This window comes from Passer montanus, unplaced genomic scaffold, assembly GCF_014805655.1.
Source record: "Passer montanus isolate IOZ18808 unplaced genomic scaffold, ASM1480565v1 scaffold36, whole genome shotgun sequence".
NCBI lineage: Eukaryota > Metazoa > Chordata > Aves > Passeriformes > Passeridae > Passer > Passer montanus.
Window position 1 is genome coordinate 5247818 of NW_024368374.1, and position 21999 is coordinate 5269816.

The following is a 21999-nucleotide window of genomic DNA, read 5'->3' on the forward strand; positions in this document are numbered from 1 at the left end:
AACTGTTCCTCCACAAGTATTGTTAAGATCCAGTACACCAAACCCCACATCCTAAATGGTAACACTACGTTAAAAGTACCTGTATAAAAGCACTTTAAAGCCTCATTTAACTTAACTCTAAAAATAAAGATCTATTAACAGAAACAAGTTGTAATTAAGATTACTGTTGACCTAGCTTCTTCCTGCAAAAGGGAGATAATAATCTTACACTTACCTTTCAGTCTAAACCATCCCATCCAACAAGCCTGATCTTAGACACATTTACACAGAAGAGTGTTAACGTACACAAATGAATAATTTGTGTCCCAAAAAAACTGTCCCTCTAGCAGAAGCACTGCATTAGCAATCAACCTCAGTCTTAATCCTTATGTTCTGCCTAAAAAAACAAAACTTCCTCCAATTTTATTCCTTCAAAATGAAACTCTTCTCAGATCTCCATCACCAACCTATCTACCAGCTCCCAGGGACAAACACCGGCAAGGACTGAACCTGGCTTAAGTCTCAGAGGACTTCTATATAAGCAAAGACACCTGGAGTGTATTGAGAGTGTACTGGGTTTTAATAGACCAATTTTTTCCACATTACACTGCATACAGAAGACCTAAACTTGTCTTTCAGCACTTCAAAACACTCCTTTCTTGCACTGTCAAGTACATAAACCAAAGGTCAGTCTCACCAACCAGCTCAGCCCAGATATCCCAGATCAGCCTTCCCCTGTATGTGACACTGCTGCAGGATTACTGTTTTAATCATTAACATGGAAAGGGTTATTCTGAATCACTTGTTTTTACCTTATGGTTACCAAAATAGGCCTTGTTTAAACAGTTAGCTGTCAGGTATCCATAAAGCACAGCAGAGGGAAATCCACCTCCTCCTCTGCAATTGGCATGGCTGTTGGAAAACACTCCCTGATTATATCAGTCCACACAACATCTTTTTTTTCTGAATGCTGGCTTCGAGTAACATGCATTACAGTAAACCAGTGTATTAAGCTTCATTCCAGGAAAAACTGTCATTATACCTTGAACCTGCACATTCCCTGGCTAAGGCTTCTCTCAAGTTTACATGATTGATGGAGACATTTAAACCAATGCATCCTCGGAAAGATCATCTCTCTGTCTCTCCCCCTTTCACAGTCTCTTCCAGAAAACACACCACTGGTGGCAGTGGTCTTCAGGACTTGCACTGCACACTGACTAGCCAGATCACAGGAGACAGCTGTGCTGAGCTCAGGGCATCATGATGGGGGCCAGGAAGGAAGGAACAGTACCTGTTATCCATCATGGCACCTGATGGCAGCAAGTGTCCTCAAATGATGAAAAAAAAATGCTGCAGAAACTGTCAAGAAAGAGGAAGCTGTCACCTCTGTGCCCTTTACACCACCTGAGATGCTCACCATTTCCAAAAGGAAAAACAAACAAATAAAAAACCCACAGCTGTTTACAAAAAAAAATCTACTGTAGCTAATCCTTGTACATCCACCATCCCATCAATGACTCACCTGAGCTCACATGATGACCCTGATCTGAATCCTGCATTATACAATCACAAAACCCAACTGTCTCAACACTGGAAACCAAGGCAAGGTTGGCTAGCCTAGGATCTGACCTCCTGTAACCTTCAGCTGAAACTAGACCACAACAGAAGCATGACAAGGGGCTGGTTGATCTTGTACTTCACCTCCCTAAAAATGTAGGATTGCCTTCTTCAGTACACCTGCCAACAATTTGTCTGCTCTAATTCTAAACATCTGAAGAGTCGTGGGGGGCTTGCACTACACCCAGACTAATATAGGCTACAATACATTTTTCTATTACTGAGTTTTGGCACAGAATTCATCTTAAACTTTTATTTCCTCAATCTCTCCATTTAGTTGTACATATTCTCTCACATAAGACAGGAAAAAAAATCTGATTGCTTTGACTAAAATACATTTCAAACACGGACACGTAGTTAACCCATCTCCCCATATTCAGTCCCAGACTAGAGATGTCAATTTTTGAATATTTCCCTTCACGCTAGTTCCTCCAGACCCATGAGTATTTTGTTGTTCTTCTTTGAGCATCCGTTAAATTATCAATACCTTCCTGTTACGATGATATTCAGTTTTCACGTGTTCACAATAGAGTCTTATAAAAAGGAAATACCACCTCTTTGTTCACTAAAATGGTACCTTTTTCTTGACAGCTCAAACCATACTTTTTTGTAATTAAATCCCATTCCAGACTCATTTATTAATTCTCAATCCCTTCCAGCATCACTATCATCCACCAGTAAGTTCCTGATTTGATACCCTTTGCCCAAGACCTTGCTTTTTCCCCCCTACTTGTTCCCCTCACTCTACTATCCTCAAGGAATTGTCCTGAAGTTCTATTTACTACAAAGCAAAGACAGTTTCAAAGGTTTTGCCCTATACAACAAAACATTTAATTACATGCCTAACTTCCACCACTTTCTTAAATCCAGTTGATCTCAGCAAGTAGAGATGAGCTTAAGCACACACTTTTTTTTTAAAGTTGGATGTGCAAGTCAATGCTCTGCTGAACCAAAATCCTCAGTTTCTGTAATCACTTGGATAGTCTACTTTCTGTATTTGACAAGAATTGACAGCTCAATCACTAAGGTAACAGGATTTTAAAAACAAAGAGACTCAAGAGAGTCCAAAACTGGCATCATGCATTTGGTCCTTTCTTAAAAGAAGAACAAGAAATAAATACCTAAGTATTTTATCCCTCAGTACAGTAATCATGAAGCCTATAGGTTTAAATGTGCAGTAAGTAACTCTATATTCTCATTACTTCAGTACCCACTTTGAAAAATAATAATAAAAGAAAGCCTTGTGAAAAAAATTGGGAAGGCTTGTGTGTCACAGCAAGATATGCAGTACATTCCCTGGTAGCTCATTAGCCACAAGTATCACTGTGCAGTTAAGAGAGAGAGGAAAGCTGTCAATTTCTTAATTCCTGTCTCCTAAACACCTTTAAATTGAATGGACATAACTCACTGTTCCACTTAAGATGATCTTTAGTGGGGAGAAGGAAGAAGAAGGTCTTTGGTTTGGGCCATGGGTTGGCTGTCTCCACCAGCAGCCAATCCACATTACAGCAGATGAAAGCTTTACCACTAGCAACAAATGCAGTTAGCATAACAGGAGTTTTGTGGAGAGTATTTAAAATCACTTCCAAATGACTTCCATTGTTTATACACAGCATACTTCATGACCTGTCTCTCCCCCTTGTTTTTTGTTTGTACTTTTTGTTTTCTTTGCCTTCTCTCATTCTGCTGCCTGGCAAACACAGGCAGAGGTGAAGTAGGGACTGTAATTAGGCAGCCATATCAAGCTTCATCTGTGGACTACCTAATTGTAAGATTCAAATTTTGGGAGTAGTGCCATCTGAGAAAGAAACGGAGAAGAAAAATTGGAAAATGACTACTTCCTCTCAATCCATAAAGCCTTCCAAAATTCAATTAGCACGTTTTAAACTAAACCATCCACACATGCTATGGCACCAAAATGTGTGATTTCAAATATAGACAAGAAAATAGCTGCTCATAGATATTTATCAGAATTATAATACTCTCTGACCATTCCACTTCAACCCTTTTTATTCAAGTGGCAACTGCTGTAACCCTTTTGTACCTCAGTACTTGAGATGAACCAGGAAAATACCTATGGGCAATATAAATAAATTGTCTGTGACTGCACATGGGATCTCTTAAACAATGCTGTGAACCCCTAAGTCACCTAGAGAACACCCTTTGCATGCCTAGCGCGAATACTGTTGTTTAATAATGCATACTTGACTAAGCTTGCTGTCTTCCCCACAGCAAATTTTTCTTATGATTTTACAGTTTCCCAGACTGGAATAATATTTTCACTTTCACAGAATCACTGATGCAACCAATAGGAAAACTACCTCTCTTTCAATTTACTGTGTGATGTCTGTAAATACTGCTGGATAGTGAAGACTTATAAGTAAAACTCAGCAAACACCTTTTTGCCATTTTCTCCTATAAAAGAGAGACAAAAATCATAGAAACTTCTCTGCTGCCTTGCACATACAACTACACATTCGTGCCTGCTCACCTCCTTTTCCTACGGCAGCTCAGCACATACAGCAGCTTCCAGAGCACAAACACCTGCACCCATCCCAGGTCAGATCTCCAGCTTGCACTAATGGATTTTTTCAGATAGATGGCAGTGCACAAAGTGCATCCCAGATTGATTCAGGGTCGAGATGCCATTTCAGTGCTCAGGCACTTTAACTAAGGGAACTACTGCATTATCAAAAGCACTTTTAGAAAGATGATGGCTTAGGACCCAATCCTGCTGCACGGTGATAGCACTGATTGCTTGGAAGGGCTGAACTGGGTACCAAGAACATAAACATGTCAAGGAGGTATTAGGATTTTACTTTCCATTCCTAGGAGCCACAAAGAATTTTTCTTTCAATATATTCTAATAAACATAGTTTTAAAACACAAAGCTAAAGAATCACTAACAACACAAAATCCAGAAAGATATTGGATGTTTGATACAGGAGATGATGTATCTGATTTTGAAGGGTCTGTAATAGCACAGATTTAGAAACAGTCCTTCAATATGAACAGACAACTCCAAATCATTCTTAATGGCAAAAATTGTACCAAATTTTGTGCCCTCTTCATTCTAACAGACATTATTATTATGAGACCAGAGTGAAATTTTAACCATTTAACTGCATTTACCCCAGCAAATCTTTCTCAAAAAAGGAAAAATATTAACTAAGAAGCTGAAACAAATAGGATTGAATCTCTCAGCACAATTAGTACTTCAGTGTCTACTACTTGGGCATTTTGACATATAGCTATCATGATGTGGAAGCATCCACCACCGTTTTGTTTTCTGTTTGCAGTAGGGGGTTGCTAGGAAACAAAATACTATTGTCTGATTTCATGATCTATTGCCTGGTTTGCCTGGTAATAAAGTCTTCTAAATCTATTACCAGATTATTTTGTATTTTACAGCGAGATTAAGACTAACATTAAAACACATGCAAACAGAGAAGAGCAGGAAAAAATGCCTCAAAATTCAGGGGAAAGTATGTAAATATTCCAGGCTGAGGAAGACAAACTATACTGAGGAAAAATTAACTCAGGCAATCTGGTGATATTTATATATGCACACACTCACACGTGTATCAGCGTTCCTTGACTGTTTCTATAGTTTTGCTGACTTGTCAAAGACTCTCTCACTTCCAAGGATACAAAGCGTTCTCTTACTACTGGAGAGCTACTGTACACTGCAAGTTCTGTAAATACCACATGCTGCAGAATGCCTGGTGTGGGCAAGCACACATGCCACCGTAATTTTCTGTTCTTGGAATTCAGATCTAGGTTGTTTCAGTGTTTTAATTTCTTTACACTACCTTTTTTTTTTTTTGGTCTTGTACCTTTTGACATATAGAAGAGTCAGAGACAATTCCCTAATCTTCCCCTCCCTCTTCAGTTGTAATATACATAAACAAATAATCACATAGAGAAATAAATAAAAGCAGCAGGAGGAAAAGCAATCTAAAATTGAAAGCCACAATAGCAAGTTTCACTTATTTTTGACCTCGGCAAGTCTTTGCAAAAGGAGCGAAAGAAAGATTATGAGAACCAGGCAAATGTGGGTGCCTACCAATGCATTTTCACAACAAGATAGGAGACCTCAAGTACAAAAAACAATCAGACTTAAAAGCTGAGAGACAAATGAAGAGAGCTCAGCACAAAGTCATAGAGAAGGTTTAAAATAAAACCAGCAGAGCAGTTATTATTCTTTTATGTATATCTACAATTTCACACCATGCACAACATGCACTATTTCAAAGTCCTTTCAACTCACTTATTAACGCCTATGCATTTTATCACTCCATTTTAAATTTGAGAAAAAAAAATGAATGAGGTTCATTGCAAAAAAACATCAAAGCTTGTGAGACGTTACAGCAGAACTCCCAGTGATAAGAAAAAAAAGAAGTAACAACACACAACATAGAAAATACACAGTTCATGGGAAGGACCTGAAAGCTCTCCTGCTCAGAGATGGGTTTATTCAACCTCTATAGTTTCTGATAGTTTCCTATCAGAAACTAGGAGCCCCCACCAACCCACATTTAGAATTAAAGAACAAAAGAGTAAAATGCAAGCGAGCTCCTTCTACCCCAAACAACAAGCAAGCTACTTCTAGCAATTAGATGAAAGCAGCTGAAGATGGACATGACCCAGAGCCAATCCCTCTCCTCACCAGGGTCGAATACGGCTGTTGCCCAGCTGATAACCCGCTACAGTAACACTGCTAGTTACAAAACGGAGCACAGGTCTCGGCGACACCGGGATCCTGTCACCTACAGCTTCACTGAAACCTGTTTCAAAACACTCTCTCAAGGAACGAGGAGACACAGGAGAGGGATGGGACAGTCTCCTCCCGAGCTGCCACCAAAAACTGTTCTGCCAACTGCAGGAGGGCTGCCGGCAACATCGCAGCCGCAGCCACCCGGCTCTCGGAGGGAAGGGGGGCAGCGGGAGGGACCCCAGCTCCGGCCGCCCACGCGTGTGCCCCGGGGGAGGCTGCCCAGCGAGGCGGGGGCAGCGCCGGCCGCGGGAGCCCGGCTCTACCCGCGCTGCAGCAGCGGCTGCAATTAAAAAAAAAAAATAGAAAGAAAAGAGAAATAAATAAATAAATAGCCCGCTAGCGGGAATGGGAAAATAAAAGCCCAGCCTAAACAGGCGGACCCCAAACAACAACAAACACCGGGCGCCCAGGAGAGCAAACTTTCTGACTCACCGGGAAGAGCCGGTGCCCGGGGGGTGCCGGCAGCGGCGGGGGCGGCGCGGGGCCCCGCGGGAGCACAGCCGGAGCAGGAGCCGGGCGAGGCGAGCGCCGCCGGCGGGGCTGGGGCAGCGCGTCTCGCCCCGCTCCCGTCGCCCTCCCCTCCCTCCTTCCCTCCGTCCCCGTCCCTCCGCAGCGCCGGGAGCCGCCCGGGGCGGGCTGCAGCCGCGGGACCGCCGTACCTACCTAGCGCTGCCGGTGCGGGGCCGCGGAGCAGCGGGAGCCGCCGCCGCCGCCCCCCTTCGGCGGCTGCCGGGCCCGGCGGCGCTGCAGCGGGCGGAGGACGCCCCGCGGCGGCGGGGAGCGCGGGGCCGGGTGCGGAGAGGCGGCGGCTGCCGAGGCACGGGCAGCGCGGTGCTTCTGCCGGTCCGGCTGTGTGAGCGAGCGTGTGTGTGCGTGTATGTGTGTGTGTGCGCCGGGGAGGGATGCTGCAAGGGACCGAGGGAAAATTCTCCCCTCCAAGCAAAGCCGCCGACAAATAGCAAGGCAGGTGTGCAGGGGAGGCAAGGCTCCCGAAGGAGGAGGAGGAGGAAGAAGAGGAGGAGGAGGAAAGGGGAGAGGGGCGGTGAGAAGGGCGGGGAGCGCACAGCCGTCACGGCGTCCCGGGGACAGCGGCCCCGCCGGGGAGGTGCCGGGCGCGGCCCCTGGGGCGGGCGCTGGGGCCGCTCGCAGCGGGGTGAAGCCCCGCCGCAGCCGCGGGAGCGCTGCCCGCTCCGCCCGAGGGCGGGGAAGCGGCCGTGGGTGGGCGGCGGGGAGCGGGCCCTGCGGAGTGCGAGCTGCAGGCACCCCGAGCTGAGCATCCTGCCGCAAGTTTTCCCCGAGGCCTCCCCACCTCAAACGCTCCTTGTGCTGCGCACAGCAGCCTGTGCAGCTTGATGAGCTGCACCCTGTCCGACGGGATCGGTGCTTTCTTTGGGAATCCTCCCAGGAGGAGTAGTTGCATGTCTCATCTACGAGGCTTCCACCTACCCTTTAGCCTGGCTTTGAAGCAGCACCTTTTAGGGAACACCTTTAGCTAGAGGGTCTGTTTTTTTGCTTATTCATCTCCCGGCCAGGAGACAACCAAGTGTAGCAAGAGCACTTAACCTCACCTTTTCATCCAGGAAGCCAAGGGGCAGGTGGGTGAGGACAGCTCTTCCCAGGACAAGGCGCTGGGTCCCGGGGTGCTGGCAGCAACAAGTGCTTCCCCAGAGCCCAACGCGGCTCCCAGAGAGGCCGCTGAACACCTCGTCTGAGCAGGGACTTAAGGAAGGCTTTTGCAGCTGCACCTCTGCTCCCAAGGGCAGTGCTGGCTAATCTGAAGTCTTCCTGCTATTTGGAAGGGGAAAACCTGCTTCTTTCCTGGCCGGAATTGCCATGCAGGGCTGATGTAAGCAGTGCTTTCCTCTGTAGAGATGGTTGTGATTTAGTGCCGGAGAAAGCCTTTGTACGCTCATTTACAATGTGTTTCAGCACACTTCTAGGTGACGATTAGTTGGCAAGTGAAAAGTGGCTGTGGCTGAAAGGTGGAAACTAACATCAGGTATTAAATATTGCACACAGCAGCTATGATTTCTAGTGGTAGGAAGAAAATCTGATAGAAAGATTTCCTGCCTGTTATTTTCTACAGTACTTCTTTCACCACAGCAGTATGGAATTACATCCACAGGTGCTGGGCTAATTATGCATGCTTACCAGCCCATCAGATTGGGTCTACCAGTGAGCACACTTATGCAACAGAAGCAATTTCCACACCACTGGGCTCATCTGATTTAAACAATACTGGCTTGTGTTGCCTCTGTGTGTAGTTTTTTTCCCTTGGCTGGCAGGGTTAGTGTCACAGCTTTAGTTTGAGAAGTGACAACAAATAATACTGACACATATTATACCGAGAAACACAAGGACACACATGGAGGACAAAATAAGGAAATTAATGCAGTGATTTAGGTAAGGAGCAGGAGCCACTCTTGATTCAGCTGTGCAGATGTGGACTATTACCTGACTGGTTCTTGCTCTGCTTTTTACTGGTAGATAGCTGAATAAAGAAAAAGTTGCTGGAAGAATTTCTGTTAAATGTAGCCCTGATGAAAGTAAGATGTAATTATAGCTTGGGAATCCTCTTCTAAGTTACTTACAGTAAAACGCATCTTTTCAGTCCTTTAAAGCCCAGGCCCTAAGCCTGTTTACCCCTAAGCAAGCACCTTTTGAAAACCACACAAAAATCCCAAGGGGAAATTCATGCAGAACTTGTATTTCACCTGTAGTGTAAACTAGCTTGCAAAATCAAGGACTAGTGAAAAAAACCTACACAAACTTCAGGGCCTGAACATATTTCTGAACTGTATTTCCTTTGGCTGTGTTAAATTTGCTTCTTCATTTCTTCCTCCTAACGCTGAATGCAATTGCACTTAGAAACACTCAGAGATAAGAACAAAACAAGGTTTAACCTCTTGTCAGTTGCATAAGACTTGGCTGGTATGAAACAGGGGTAAAAGAAAATATTTCTGCCAGTATTTGTCTTGTTTAATGTAATTGAATGAAGCATGAATACACTTGTTAAGGTTATTTCGTTATTGTAATTCAGGGTTGTCCCCTCCTTCCTTGCCACAGAACTGCCTGCACAATTCCAAGCATATAAACGTGAATGCACAAATCTGCAGAAGGTGTTACTGTCTTTACTGAATTTCGCTAACATGTTCAGCATTTATTTTTTATTTGCAGGTTGGTACAGAGATGAGTTCCAACCAAGACCTCACTTTGTTATGTTCTGAATAGCTCTTGGGAAGTTGCTGGCTTGACCCTGGAGACTTTACAATCTAATTTTTTAATAACTGAAGGATTATTTTTTTTTCATTTAAAAAAGGATTCATTTTAGCTGTCGCATAAGCATGCATTATATCCCAAGACTTCAATTGGAGCTGCACAGACATATCTGAGAGCACAATTAGGCCCTCTGGACCTTTTAAAGCTTCAAAAATAGTCATGTGTAATTCCTTCTTCTGTGGATCCTGCAAGCTTTAAGAGAATTTTTGAAAGCTGTAAATTCCTATTTATCCACTAAGAGGCTCACGGGCAATCTTCCCCTAATGGAAATAGAACTGTAAAGCTGAAACATTAATATACACAATATGATACATTAGGCAGAGAGACTCGTTGGAGCCAACAAGAGGGCACAGCGTCTCTGCCGCGACAAAGCCACAGCCAAGCAGGTTCACTCCGCTTTCTTTGCTTCCTGCATGTGGGGCTCACTGTCTGACTTAATATCATTAGTAGTGCACAGTTCTCTCTTTAAAAATTAAAGAAAAAAATATATACCAAAAACAAACAATAAAAACCATCTGACCTTTGAATCCCTCATCTGCACTGGCTGACAGCTGGTGCTGGCGAATCAGAGGGCACAGTTTGGTCTAAATGCAAGACAGCTATTCTTTAATAACTACGCTGTTAATATGCAAATTTCAGCCCTCTGCCAACTGTAATCTCACGCCTCTGATTGGCTTCAGTGATGAAAAAGATCCAGGTTATTCGTTAGCAGGGAAAATATGCTCTCCAGGTCCCCCCTTAAGATGAATTATAAAGCCTTGAGAACATGCAGTCTGGCAACAAAAAACAACAAAGCAAGACAAAGAGAAGCCAAGAAAATGGGATTAAAAACACAGTAAAAGAGAAAACTGCGTTTAAAAATTTTCCTGATTCCTTTTCTTCTTCCTAGCTTTCCCTTGGGAGTTTTGCCAGTGACTGCAGATGGGCCATTTTTGTTAATTTTTTTTTCAACCCTTTTTTTCTACATATGATGTCATACTCAAGTTCACAGCAGAAGATTTGAATTTGTTCTGAGAACATGATTTCTGTATTGGAAGGCATGCATGTGTCTGTCTTCCTGAGTCAGCTTTGTTGGCTGGCAAACAGAATACTAGGAGGCAATGTATCAACATGTATTGATAAATATCTTGATACAAAAAATGGAATGGAGCAGTCCATGATTCAACCCTTCAAAAGCCATTGCAAAATCCAGCCACCAATACTGGCTTATTCTTCACAGAAGGCCAGACTTAGCTAACCTCTGAATTTAGCAGAATGTTTTCTGTAAGACATGAGCTGATGGAAATGCTCATGCCAACTAAACTGTTGAGACAAACAGTTCATTTTCTACCAGTGTCTGATACAGCATACAAAATTGTGTTCTCCATTACATGGTATCAAAATTAAATAATTCTACCAATTCTGGTAGTGTTAAATTCTGAGGAATCTTTGCAGACTTGGGTTTGGTTTAGGAGTCTCCAAAGCACGTATGCAGCCACTCTGCTCCTCCATCTTTGACTTTATTTTCTGAATTTTCCTTTATTCTTGCAATTCACCTTTCCTGAAACATAACACGGTGCATTGTATTCACTCCTGCACAGATGCAGCCAGCTCTCCTGCTTCCTGCTCTAAGGTTGGAAATGAGATCAAGTTGGTAATTTCTTAGATCAATGTATCTGGGCTGAAATCGTGTTCTCAGTAAAGGCAGGTATTAATTTTGTCATCTATTTTGTCACAACTGTGATTTTGCTTCTCAGGGCTGGCAGCAGAGTGTTTTTGTTTAAAATTGATTTTAATTCCCCAATAAGATGAAGAAGGCCAGGTGCTGTCAGTGTTCAGTGAGTGACTCCTTTGTTTCCTCAGGCTTTTCACCAAGGGGGAGGAAGGTAATTTTTCTGTGGGTGGACAATCCCTCTGACTAAAAAGAAGCAGGGTTCTGAGAAGTGCCATAATCTTGCCTGTTTCCCACAAAGCAGGTAAGGTAGCTTCTTGTACAAATTACTAAACAAAAAGTGAAGAACACGCACATGTGGGGAACCTGCAGTGAGAGTGTGATAGGGTTACCTGACTGTAGGTCCTTGAATACCTGGGAAGGATGGAGGGCTGAGCTCAGAGAGGGCTTCACACAGGGCTTTTGATTAACTTGCCACAAAGAGAGATGCTGTAAAAAATAGAGAGCTATGCCACAAAGCCACTTTCCTTTTCTGTCTCACGCATTTCAGATACAAAGATAATGGGAACAGCACAGAGAAATGCAGGCAAATATCTGAAAGTAAAGGTTAGAAGGAAAAGATTTTGACAAGAAACACGTAGGCTTCCCACAGCAAAGGTCAAATAGTGACCTCCATGCAAATTAATGCCACTTCAGCTATTATAAAGGAACTTCAGTATTTCAGTTTCAGATAAAGTCTGAAAAATGCATTATGCAATCCATTTATTCTGTTGGGGATTTTTCCTCTGTGATATGACTATCTCTTTCAAATATATATAAGGATTCTCATTCAATAAATAATAATAAAGGTAGGAAATAATTAACTCTTAAATGTGTTCTCCCTGGTCTTGCTTTAAGGAAGAAGGGAAGGAAAAAACCTCTACATGCTTCAGCAGGCAGAGTTACAAGCACGTCCAACCAGATAATTGACACAGCCGTTGAGCCAGCACAGTGTTAACTCTGTTTTAAGCTTCCTCAAATCATCTAGCTTTAGAAACCATGTAACTTAATTGGATTGCTGCAGACCTGACAGCTCCCTGTGTACCGTATGCTAACGGATTGCATCGCCGCCATATGATCGGGTACGTGAGCTAATGCTGCCAGTCCTGGGAACTGCCACTGGCCCTGAAGCTTGGTTTTCATCTTCCAGTCACTATCAGGAAATGAAAACAACTGTGCTCCTCTCCTAAGTGTGAAAAATTAAATCTAGGAGAATTCAAAACCACCATGTATGGGAAGCAGGATGTTTGGGCCAAAGCTCACATCATTGGTCACGTAGATGATTTTCCACCCTGTGGCCAGTTCCACTGAAACTCCAGTTAACTCAAACAGGCTTCTCAGAATAATCACTCTGACTTAGATAAGGAAAAGTCTGCTGAATAAGGTCTTTATAATCCCACAGGAAAAAAATATGAAGACAGTTCACAAGGCAACACTGCATAAGCTCAGTAAACTCAGGTAGAGAGACAGTGTGGATAATAGAAGCTAAATAGCAGACTGACAAATACAAAAATGCAGTTTTCATTTCCTAGCTAATGAAGCAAAAACTAAGAATATTTGTAAGCTGTAGATGTCCCCAAGACACAAGTCACAGGTAGGTGCCAAATCATCACCAAAAGTCTGCGAATTGAGATACCTCTCTGCCTTTTGAGTCAGAACACATGTCCTTGGCTTCAGAGGATTTTTTCAAAAGAGAAGATTGGTATTTTGACCTTTTTTCTGTCTCTTTGCTGCTGATCTCATGAATGTGGACTACACTTTATCACTGTTCTACTTATTTTGTACTTTCTATTTAGAAATCACTCCAAGTAGGCATAATCCTTGTTCTTTATTCTTATCCAGATATTATTGCTCCATCAGGCTGAAGGGGGTGTACTCAAAGCACAGACTTATTCAATTTTTCTCATGTTAATGTCAATAAATACTGAGTTAAGTAGGCACTGATTGTTTTGTGGACAAATATCTGTTTTTTCAACAACACCAAGGTAATTTGCAAAACAGACAAAAGTAAACATCCTGCAAGATTCAATTTTAGTAGGCTAGACTTGATTTTTGTTCTAGGGAGATAGAGGAGGAAGGTTTGTTGTTGCATTTTTTCTTAAACTGTTCATAGTGACACTTTTGCAGAAAATTATGTATAAAGTTACTGTGTCCAGACTCTCTTTTCTGAGGACACTATCACCATTTTTTCCTCAATTGTCCCTCTTCTTTTTGCCTTAGGTGATGAGCAGTCCTTGTGCAATCCCATCAGATGGGCTGTTAAAGGATTATTTTTCCCAAACTAGACCATTCTTCAAGTCAAAGACTCAGCTTGACCTACCTTGCCTGTGAAGATCTCCTTAAGTGAGACTATAAAATCCTTCCACTGTTCTCTGTCATAACCGCATCTCTATTCAAAGTTTCTACAAGCCATTAACTATCTGCACAGTCCATCCACATTTTCCATGCATACTTCCATTAAATAATCCTTAATTCAAGCAGCTTCACCCCAACATTGCACTTTGATGTTGTAAATAGTCTAGATTTTTACTAGGAGGAGAGATTCTGATTTTTTTTTCCTTAATTCAGCCATCACTATAATGCAGCCACAGGTAAGGTGGCTCTTCAGCAATACACAGCAGTGCTATGCAATCTGATGATCAGGAATGGAAAATAAAGACTAATATATTCAGCTGAATTGGTAACTGAAATTTCCATAGGCGGAATATAATTACCTAAGCTGGCATTCTGCCAGGACACTGGGGTTAACATTATTACTCCTACAATACTCCTATTTATGAGTAATATGGAAGAAAAGTAGCAACAGGATTTTTTAATTGAACCAGTGTGAAGCCAACTACAGTAGGTTGCAGTCCAATTAAAATTGACAACCCAGTGAAGCGGATACACATAACACAGAGATAAATATAGAAAACCCAAGTTGTTCTCTTTTTCTTTGTCTTCTCCTCTTGGTGTGTAGGGGCTTTTTTCCTGCTGGATATTTCATTTCATTTTCAGAACCTTTTGATGCCAGGAAACTATCATTGACTGGAAACACTTACTGGCTTTTTGCAGCCAGTTTTCATAACTTAAAATAAAGATGGAAAAATATATCCTTTTAAATGTTTCAGCATTGCATTTCTTTCCTTTTCTACAGCACACAGTATTAAAATTACATTGGCTCTGCAGCAGGAGATTAGAAAGAGCAACAGCTTTTAACCTTTAATAGTAAATGATGCTGAAGTCACTTAATCTGTCTTTGAAGCACACAAAGTGCATGCACTATCAATTGAAAACTTGGAGCTAGCCTTCAAGCAAGCAGTCTGATCCCCCACCAAAAATGCTGCAGAGGCTAACTCCTGAAAGGCGAAACTACTTCCTTTTCTCTTTTTTTTTTTTTCTTTTGGGAAAAATAAATACTTGAAATGGCATAAAATATATTGCACTGTTTACTCCTGTTTCTATACACTTTACTCACATGAGTATGTCTTTCTCTGTCACATAGGACCATGCAAGCAGCCACCGAGGTCAGTGGGACTCCTGGGGAATTACTATTCCCGATCTGGCAGAGGTGTTGCAAGGCACAGTTCATTAGTGTTCTGAAGCACTCTGAGAGCCCTAGATAACAGCTGCTATATGTTGTAATAAAATACAGCTATTCATTATTACAGAAGAGCTAAACCATGTTTGTAATTGACCACTGCTTGATTCTTTTCTGAAGTCATTAGATTTGGAAATACACTTCAAACTAAATCTGTTATTTAATAGAATGAAGAAAGTACAGCAGCAATAGGGTGTGTTTTAAGAGCAAAACAGAAGAAAGGTCCCCTGGGCTGTATCCTATTGACCTCTAGTTCCATTATTGTTTCTAAAATATTTTTCCATTTAAGGCATTGTCACTGAGTCCTTCCCAGGAAGCTCTGGGAAAGGATATAAAGTGAGGTCTCTACTAAGCTTGTAAGTAACATCTCTGAAAATGAAGGGTTGATTTATATTTTACTGACAGCCAGGTTTAAGGGGGGAAAACCCTCCAAGCTTTGGTTGTGAATCTTCTATAATATAATAAATGGTGCCATCTACTGGCTCTCTTTTGCTTTTGATCAGTGTCACAGTTTGATTCTGCAGTATAGCTACTGCAAGTAGCATTAAAACACCAAAGAAATCAAGCCAACCTGACTGTAGCTAGCATTCTTCTTGGATCTTGGAATGATTTACAGGAGTTTCTATAAAGCAAACAAGCCTAAAATGAAATAAGAGTAGTAGGAGAAAGAAAAATTGCAAGATGCAAGCAAAGGAGAAAAGGCAGGATTCCAGCAGACGTGAAACTGGATTAAGGGTCGATACTGAAGACAGATGCAGCTAAATTGAACCAGATGCAGCCATCCCAGAGGACAAATCAGGGATGAGGCTCCTCAGAGAGAAGAAAAGAGCTTCTCCAATCCCTCCCAATTAATTTTCTGTTAGGAAAAGAACCGCCAGTCATGATGGTCTTTTTCCCTTCCACCCACTCCACTTCCTGCTATTAAACAAAGTAGAAAATGTAAACAGCCCTGACAGAAGAAGAATACAGACAGACAAAGATGTTATGGGTCAATCTCTTTTTTACAGTTCAATATTTTTCCTGATTGACACCAGGAGAAAGATTTGACTCTCTGGCTTATGCCTCAGAAAACCACATGAACTGTTCTACTGTTAGGTACACTGTGCAGACTTGGCACCTCCTCTGAGGTCAAACTGGACTCACTCTAAAGGAATTGCCAAGGATATTATTTTCATTGTTGCTTTTAATGTATCTGGATAATTTGCTTGAAAAAGCAAAATTGGCTGTAGAGCTATTTTAGTCTGATTTCCTAAGAAAAAGAGACTAGTGCAATCACAGTATCTGGCAAAGGGGAAATAGTTGCAAAATGAAAAATGTACAATTATGTCAAGTGCTTCACAAAAAAGCAGAGTGGCTGTTAGTGCCCCTTTGGAGGAAAAAACATGAATATAAGTTCTTCTTAGATATAACAAAACTCCAACAGATGCAAATCCTCATGAATGTGCTCTCCTTTAGTTTGACTTGTCATAAAATATGTTTGTCATGATAGTTTTCACCCAGTAAGAAAAAAATAAGCAGGAAAGGATGGGAATGCAGGTTATCAGGGCTTTTATTGCTACAAATGGAAGCCTCATCAGAGCAAGTTACAGCTTCTTGGGCTTCAGCTTTATCTCCTGCCAAGGAAGATCATGCTTACCAGTGCCTCATGGACTGATTTTAGATTTTAAAAATACAAGAAGATGGAAATCATCTCTTGACACAGTTGTAGATTTCACAGAGTATTCTGAGTTGGAAGGGAATGGACCAACAATGGAGCCACATGGACCAACTGAAGTCCAACTCCTAAGTGAATGGCCCACATGGGGATCAAACCCACAACCTTAGCACCATAGTCTAATCACCTGAGAATCAGAAAGACAAAGATACTTAGACAACTCTCACTGCAGAGTCCTTTCTCCACTCCTGGACCCCAAGGTAGGATTTTGATATAGTTCTCAGGAGTAGGAGTTATGGCAACAGATACTTACAGGAATTTCAGGCAATGCAACTCCATTTTGGAGTTGTTCTGGAAAGGACTGGGAACTCTGGAGTTGCTGTGCAACCCTTTCAGACAGCCCTTAAGATGAGAGGCTTCTGAAAAGTAAAATCACAAAATACAGGTTAAGAACCCTATTGCCACATGTGAAATCATGACTTAGAAAAGGGGGCACCTGGGGGCCACAAAGAAGCTTATGACAATAAAAGTGGTATACATTTTGTGACTAGCAGGCAAACCTGCTCTAGCAGACTCTGTTTTCATGTCAATGTGTGTAAATATTTTCTCAGTTTAGTTTACCCAGTAGCTGATGGCCCTGTATCATAAATACAAAGTTCTAAGGATTTGATATCCTGCTACATACAGGATAAAGGCTTTCATTAGTCTCCCTTTCCATTTTTCATCAGTGTGAGATTACTGTAAGGTTTTAACCTAATGAAGAGGTTGTTCAGCACATTGATTCCTTCCACCACACAGGGCAGCTTCTGTATGGATGTGCAAGAGTAGAAGCTCTCTTTTTGCCACCAACTACAACCTGCCATCTTAAATGGCTCTCGGCTAGTCTGTGGTGTCCTCTTAAGAGAAAAGACCTAGCTCCTGTAAGAAAGGTGCTGGTAATACTTCCATTCTCCAGCTCCTGTAAGAATTTATTAGGACAACATGTAGCCTTGAAGAAATTGGCCACTTGGTGCTGTGCCTAAAGGCCACAGCTTCCAGCTCAATTCCTGGCTCCCAGAACAGGCTGGGAACAAGCACGAGCCTAGGCAGCAGATGGGGATGTTGCTAATTGGTCTGTTTTGATGCTGGGCCATCAGCTGACAGTCACTTCACACTTCTCTCTCCGCAGTGACTTGCCATGTCAAAGAGCTACAGATATGGGAACGATAACAAAAGAAGTGGAAACAGCAATCACTTCAGTGCAGACAATCCCTTTTCTTCAACCGTGCTGACCAAATTTGCTGCAGAATGTTGTGAGGCAGCTTGGACTTGGCAGACACCTTACAGACCAAAAGACGTGATTTGTGCTTCTCACAGTGTCAAGTAGCAATTACTTTATGTGAGTTTTGTAATTTCTAATGCATCTTTGCACCTTTCTTAAAATGCCTGGTGATAGTTATAAAAGAAGAAAAGCAGAATGTGCAAAATAATACACTGGGTGAAAACTACAGTGGCTCATAAACACGGGATTAGAGCTCAGTAAAGGCTGTGAGTGCAACAGAAGTTTCATTGCAAAAGCAGGATTTGCAGCCAAGAGCAGAATGAAAGTCTGCAGTTAAAACTGGAAGAGAATTCAGAAGCACGCTGGAAACAGTGGAAGTTTGAGACCAGTTACCTCAAACTGTTCCAGTTTTAAAAATGGCACCAGATTACAGTCTTTATACTATGTTACTCTTCAGCTTTCACATTTTCTCCTTCTCCACAGATTACTGACTACAAATCTTAGTAACTTTGCAGTAACAGTTGTGGCTTTGTCTTCTGTAATGTCTCTGCCATATTTTATAAGCTCTGGGACAGTAAATGACCATGATTATATTGCTTTAGGGGAGGTACAATATCAGAGATTCTGTCTGCATTTCACTTTTGAGCAAAGTTGGTAAGTTTTCTGTGTTTTTTAAGAATTTTTCTGTTTTTTCATTAAAATGAAACGAAATTACTCATTACAGATCAGCCATTTAACATGCAGTAAAACAAGCAAAATGTTTATTGAATGGAAGGAGTATAATGCCACAGGTGTCTAAAAAGGAATTTTACTGTCCATGTGGATCTGTTTAATTATCTCACATGGATAAAATCACCCTCTAGAGGGCCAAGTTCTGTACTTTCATTCTTGATGGAGCTGTGTATTTCTAAATATAGGAGATTTTAACGGGAAATGCTGGCAGAACCATCTGTGGAGTACCTCAACAGAAAAGGTAATTTGAAATTCAAAAGCAACTGTTTGCCTTGACTTTTCTGAATGTCACCATCTCTGTCCCAAACACAGGAAGAGAAGATTTGCTGTGGCATCTCCAATGCCACAAAAAAACTCTAGTGAAGGACACCACTGCAGGGCAATTCTGCTTTCTTACAGCAATTAATTTCACCAACAGACACTTACTTGAGGAGAGGGTGAATTCTTCACTGCAGGTGATCCCCTGCCTTGCTGCCCATTCCACTAAGGTAAGTCTGCCACAACATCAAGCGCAGGCTGTGGAGGGAGAGGAATTACTTGGAATCCCAGCACTAAAGAACTCCACTGGTGTATCTGCTGAGGAGCGTCGTTCCCAGCTGGAGTTTACTAGGCACAGCTGCAGAAATGAGAGGTTTGATGGCTGTGAAACAGACCATTCACTTTCATGACTGCTAAATCCCCACTGAAGGAATACTCCCACTTGGCTATCGATTCAAAGCAACCCTCAGGTTAAACAAACTTGTCCCCAGCTATGCCCCAAAGACAACTGCCATAAATGAATGAGGAAGAAATAAAATGGGCATGTATTTCACACTGGTAATTTCACACTGGTCTCAATGCCAAAGTTTCCCTTTTGTTATCCCTCACAAGTATGCCTCATTTTCCATTCAGCAGAGAAAAAAAACCAATGTATTTCCAAGCAAACATTTAATCAGAATTTTCAACTTTTCTATTGCACATATTTAAACTTCTATTTTTAGTATACTAGCACATGTTTTCTATTAGCAGATCTTCTCTTTCTCATTTATACTTGACCTTCTATACATCATTAATTAAAAATGTTAGCATAACAATATGTCAGCTTTTCTTGTGTTCCATTGCTTCTAAAAACAACGTTGCATTGCTGTTTCTCTGATCAGCTGCTCCTTTATGCTTTATGACAGCTTTTGTATTGTTTGTTTCCCAATGTACATTGTTTTCCACATGCAAGTATTAAAAGCAAATAAAACTATACTAACAGGTATCAGAAAATTAAAGCATTTGGGAAGGACACTAAATAAAGTTTAACACTCACTTTGTATGAGAAAATTAGCACTTTCAAAGATCTAAGTAAGCATGTTTAGGAAAATGTCTGGTGCCAATAGCATAAAAAGTGGTCAAAATCCCTTCTACCATCACCTAGTAATAAAATGTATAATGAGGACAAAAACAAAATAAAGCAAGCAAGTACTTATGAGAGAAGCAGAGAATTCAAAGCCATTCAAATGGAAAGAAAGCCATCTGCAGCTGCTTGGGCAATATGAAGGCAAAGTGAGTTAGATTAAGTTTTCAAAGTGACAGATAAACACCCTACAGGTGTAACTGCCAACATATGGTTCCTTTTTCCACTCCAGACTCCAGCTTACTGAAGTGAGAGGGTTTAGACTACACAAAAGCTGCAGTGATTCAGCAACTGATCTATTAGATCCTACTTTTTAACAGAAAACCAGAAAAGCTTTGAAATTTTTAATTACTACATTTCTTAAAATGGAATAAGCATCCTCTGTAGCTTCTTTTTAGGTATTGAAGGAAAGGAGTCAAATCCACCAAAAGACTGTGATTGCTATTAAGAACTGAAGTGGTGTTATTGTAATGATTTACTTTTGTAATGAGTTACTTGTGATTTCACACTTTGATCCCCTTTTGAGTAGCGAGGTGTTTCTTTGTTGTTTTGTGAGTGCTAATTGCTGTAGTGCTGTGTTAAATCATTGTTATGCTGGTTTTCTTGAGCAGCAGAATGAATAATTGAATAGTTATAAAGGAGAAGTTCATTAAAATGGGTATGGCTATAGAAACACATTTTCCAGCAATTCAGGGAGGAGTTGTGTACAGTAATGCAAACAACCTGTTGAAAAATGGTTTTTTCCTATCTAGAAAATAAAATATTTTCTGCACACAGCTTCACTCAGAACCAGACCAGCGAATTACGTAATTGCACTGGGATGAATTTCTTCTCCACATGCTTCTGTTAGAAACCTCACTCTGGGTAGGATTCCAACTTCAGCCATACAACTTTTCTGTTATTGTGGGTAGCTCACCAAAACTCAAATTCTCAAATGAATGTAAAAACAGATCTTGAGGGTATTGGAGGTTTAGGAACTGCTATACACTACTGCAGAATAACAGAATACCTTAGAGAGCCTGCAGCACAACACAGAATATTAATACGAAAACTCTCTTTCACTTGGGACTTTCAAAACATTTATTTTCTAGTGCAGAAGACAGCAAAAGGTGGGGTCCCATGGTGCTGAACACACTTGAGCCATTAGATCACAGAGTTAAGGAGAAGCTGCGGTGTTGAGCTGCAATGGGATCTAGGTGCTACCTCTCCAGCTGCTATACTTACTGCCTTAAAGAATGTAAGCAGCTACTTCACCCTGTGAAGAAGCACTGGAGGAGCTGTGAAGAGGAGAAAGGAGTTCCACAGAAAACTGAGCATCAACAAATAGCTTAGTTGAAAGAGCCAGTTTAAAAAAGAGTAACCTGGTGAGATTTTTCTGACATTTGCGGAGTTAACAACAGGATCAATCCTTCAGATCTTTTGCATGGGTCCCTATCACATGAGTTAACAGACCCGGGCAGTAACATGTACTGTTACTGTTCTCCAGCAGCTGGAGCAAGACAAGCTTATCAGCTGACCATTGAGGATTTTTCAGACTTAGGAACCTCATGCTCCACTACAGGCTCTGTAGTATAAAATGGATACAGATCTATGTGCTACTGTTTTCCCCTCACCAATTACTACAGCTTCTACTCATTGTAGCCTGTGTCTGTCTCCCAGTCACATTCCTCTCCTACACTTGTCAAAGTTTGTTTCCAACCGCTGATCAAAGTTTTTCTGGTCATTAGGTACTAATTTTAAAAGTCCAGATGGCAAAGAAGACTCTGGAAATTTTCACCACGCAAGTATTATTAACAGCTGGTGAGACAATTCACATGACTGGAATGCTAAAGACCTTTAAGAAAAAATTTGTTTAGGGCAAGAGGTGAAGTAGTGAATGATGCAGAGGTGGTACTACAAAGACACTGCTAACCTGTCTGTATATCCTGATCATTCACAAACTAATTGTGAATGTGCTAAAACATCGAAGACATGAAGAGAATACAGCAGAGTGGGAAGGAGGGAAATTCTTTATAGACCATGAAACCATAGCTGAATTATTTCTTATGA

At 41.6% G+C, this 21999-nt stretch overlaps 1 protein-coding gene across 3 annotated transcripts in view; it reads right to left on the minus strand.

Annotated features, from left to right (window-relative positions):
- The window catches only part of ENOX1 (ecto-NOX disulfide-thiol exchanger 1), a 357615-nt gene extending 350163 nt beyond the window's left edge, over window positions 1–7452 (minus strand). For 2 of the 3 annotated variants that reach the window (XM_039716750.1, XM_039716751.1), the window contains exon 1: window positions 7037–7452. The gene's annotated coding sequence lies outside the window, so the exon portion shown is untranslated. Of the gene's footprint in view, window positions 1–6265; window positions 6287–7036 lie in introns of those variants that run through there. The other variant, XM_039716747.1, reaches the window with a different exon arrangement.
- Window positions 7453–21999: the final 14547 nt, after the last annotated feature.